The sequence below is a fragment of the Lampris incognitus genome, chromosome 17 (assembly GCF_029633865.1).
Source record: "Lampris incognitus isolate fLamInc1 chromosome 17, fLamInc1.hap2, whole genome shotgun sequence".
NCBI lineage: Eukaryota > Metazoa > Chordata > Actinopteri > Lampriformes > Lampridae > Lampris > Lampris incognitus.
The window spans coordinates 5,956,114-5,960,145 of record NC_079227.1 but is presented as its reverse complement, the minus strand read 5'-3'; the positions used below and the strand labels follow the sequence as shown (position 1 = coordinate 5,960,145).

The 4,032-nt window shown below is 44.5% G+C and overlaps 1 protein-coding gene across 1 annotated transcript in view; it reads right to left on the bottom strand.

Moving 5' to 3' along the window:
• cdc42ep1a (CDC42 effector protein (Rho GTPase binding) 1a) overlaps positions 1-3,284 on the bottom strand; it is a 19,771-nt gene extending 16,487 nt beyond the window's left edge. The window contains exon 1 of the mRNA XM_056297270.1: positions 3,081-3,284. The gene's annotated coding sequence lies outside the window, so the exon portion shown is untranslated. The remainder of the gene's footprint in view (positions 1-3,080) is intronic.
• Positions 3,285-4,032: the final 748 nt, after the last annotated feature.

Here is a 4,032-nt window from a genome sequence, read left to right as displayed (position 1 = left end):
ACTCCCCCCGTCATCAGTCCCCGTCCTCTGTCATGGAAATGACTCACTCACCATGCTCATATGTTACACACATGTCTGTATCGGTCCGCACCACAACATACGTGACCCACGACTAATGGACCCCCCCCCCCAAAACAAGTCTGACACCGTGCACAGGACGCATATCACGGTGTGTTCGATGAGCTAGAGATCACAAACGCACACACCTCAGTAACAATCAATATTAGCCAATTATTGATTGTTACTGAGATGTGTATGCGTGCGTGTGATACTTGGCATGTTCCCCTCGTTGATCAGCGTGTCCTGGGCCACGCGGGTTGGAGACACTTCGCACTGCCTTAATTCAGTTTGAAACATCTTTTAACATCATGATAGGTAAATACATTGTAAACCGTGTGGTTTGCTGCAGTAACGGTTACACATGATGAACACTTACCGGACCTCACATTCACCACCGGACCTCACATTCACCACCGGACCTCACATTCACCACCGGACTTCACCTTCACCACCGGACCTCACATTCACCACCGGACCTCACATTCACCACCGGACTTCACATTCACCACCGACCTCACATTCACCACCGGACCTCACCTTCACCACCGGACCTCACATTCACCACCGGACCTCACATTCACCACCGGACTTCACATTCACCACCGGACTTTCACATTCACCACCGGACTTCACCTTCACCACCGGACCTCACATTCACCACCGGACTTCACATTCACCACGGACCTCACATTCACCACCGGACTTCACATTCACCACCGGGACCTCACATTCACCACCGGACTTCACATTCACCACCGGACCTCACATTCACCACCGGACTTCACATTCACCACCGGGACCTCACATTCACACCGGACTTCACATTCACCACCGGACCTCACATTCACCACCGGACTTCACATTCACACCGGACCTCACTTCACCACCGGACTTCACATTCACCACCGGACCTCACATTCACCACCGGACTTCACATTCACCACCGGACCTCACATTCACCACCGGACTTCACATTCACCACCGGACCTCACATTCACCACCGGACTTCACATTCACCACCGGACCTCACATTCACCACCGGACCTCACCTCACCACCGGACCTCACATTCACCACCGGACTTCACATTCCACCACCGGACCTCACATTCACCACCGGACTTCACAATCACCACCGGACCTCACATTCACCACCGGACTTCACATTCACCACCGGACCTCACATCACCACCGGACTTTCACCTTCACCACCGGACTTCACCTTCAACACCGGACTTCACATTCACCACCGGACTTCACCTTCACCACCGGACCTCACATTCACCACCGGACTTCACATTCACCACCGGACCTCACATTCACCACCGGACTTCACCTTCACCACCGGACTTCACCTTCACCACCGGACCTCACATTCACCACCGGACCTCACATTCACACCGGACCTCACATTCACCACCGGACTTCACCTTCACCACCGGACTTCACATTCACCAGGTCAAGTGAAGTCAGATACGACCCAGTGATGAAGGCATGAAGTCCGCTGGGCTGTGTTTTAACGTGCTCCTCTGGTTTCCATGTATAGACGTGAGGATCCGGAGAGTTCGCCAGCCTCCGGCCAGCCCGCCAGGACGGGAACTGTAATGACAGTAATGATATCCTGCAGCCCAAAATACACCGAGCAGATCCAGTGTCAGGACAGACTTCTGGACAGATTTCAGCACAGACTTCTGGACAGACTTCTGGATAGACTTCTGGACAGGACTTCTAGACAGACTTCTGACAGACTTCAGGACAGACTTCTGGACAAACTTCAGATAGTCTTCAGGACAGACTCTGGACAAACTTCAGGATAGACTTCAGGACAGACTTCTGGACAAACTTCAGGATAGACTTCTGGACAGACTTTAGGACAGACTTCAGAATAGACTTCAGCACAGACTCTGGACAGACTTCAGGACAGACTTAAGGACAGACTACTGGGCAGACTTTAGGACAGACTTCAGAATAGACTTCAGGACAGACTTCTGGACAGACTTCTGGACAGTCTTCAGGACAGACTTCTGGACAGACTTAAGGACAGACTACTGGCAGACTTTAGGAAAGACTTCAGAATAGACTTCTGACAAACTTCAGGATAGTCCTCAGGACAGACTTCTGGACAACTTCAGGACAGACTTCTGGACAAACTTCAGGATAGACTTCTGGACAGACTTTAGGACAGACTTCAGAATAGACTTCAGGACAGACTTCTAGACAGACTTCTGGGACAATTCTGGGCAAACTTCAGGATAGACTTCAGGACACCACTTCTGGACAGATCTCAGGACGGACTTCAGGACAGACTTATGGGCAAACTTCAGGACAGATTTCTGGACAGACTTATGGACAAACTTATGGAAAGACTTGAGGACCGACTTCTGGACAGACTTCTAGACAGGACTTCAGGACAGACCTCGGACAGACTTCCTGGACAGACTGAACACGACAGGACTGGGGGGGGGGGTGTCCATCCATCTGCTAGCGGACAGCTTTAGTCATGGACTACCTCAACGTAAATCCCCTTCTCAGTTTTTTACATGTTTTTAATCCGCCATCCGTAGACGTTATTCTCTAATTGACAATAACTTTTATCTATAACAATAATCTAACTCTCTCTCTCTCTCTCTCTCTCTCTCTCTCTCTCTCTCTCTCTCTCTCTCTCTCTCTCTCTCTCTCTCTTCTCATCTCTCTCTCTCTCTCTATATATATATATATATATAAACTTTATTTATATATATATAACAATAATCTAACTCTCTTCTCTCTCTCTCTCTCTCTCTATATATAATCTAACTCTCTCTCTCTCTCGTCTCTCTATATATATATAATCTAACTAATTATATATCGTATTATATAAACTTTATTTATATATATATTATAAACAATAATATAACTTTTCAGTGAAAAAAGTGGAAAAAACAACAACAGGGATGAATTTCCGATGACGTTACGGTAAGAGGGGGACTGTCTCTCTCTCTGTCGTCTCTACTTTATGTTTCAACTGGTTAAATGGACTCACCTCAAGACGGCGGAAAGACGGCTGGTGCCGGTCCCGCTGTAGGTCGAATCAGCTGTAATCCAATGCTTGTTTTTCTCTTATGATTTGTGGGGTTTTTTTTTTTTCTCTGACGAAAAGTAAAAAACAAACTGTCCGGACTGAAGCGCGAGCGCCGAGTCTCCAGCCGGCGCGCGCTGCTCTGCGTCCGGACGCGCCGAGCGACTCTGCGCAGGGGAAGAGAAGGAGGAGGGTGAGGAGGAGGAGGAGGAGGAGGAGGAGGAAGGCTTAACCAAATACAGTCATCAGTAACACAGAGGTAACGAAGGAGGACACACATTTACATATATATTTACATTTACATCCATATTTATATGTATTCATATTACATTTATATTCATATTTATATTTACTAATATTACATTTATATTCATATTTATATTTACTAATATTACATTTATATTTATCCATATTACATTTACATCCATATTTATATTTATTCATATTACATTTACATCCATATTTATATTTATTCATATTTATATTTATTCCCATTAACATTTATATTAATATTTATGTTTATTAATATTACATTTATATTCATTAATATTACATTTACATCCATATTTATATTATTCACATTATATGTATATTTATATTTATTCATATTATATTTATATTCATATTACATCTATAATTCATATTACATCTATATTCATATTAATATTCATATTACATTCACTCTTTAATGGAAACTTTTAAAGCGCCTTACAGGAGATTCAACATTATCAGATGACGTCACAACTAGCGTTACACAGCGCTACAGAGTAATCCTACCACACTAGGTAGTACTACATGAAGGAGTTGTAGTAGTAGTAGACAGAGTACTAGCACATTTGCAAGAAATTAATATAGTAGTACTATTAGGCAGTAGTAGTACATTTGCTACATAGTTATCACATCATAGTAGTACAAT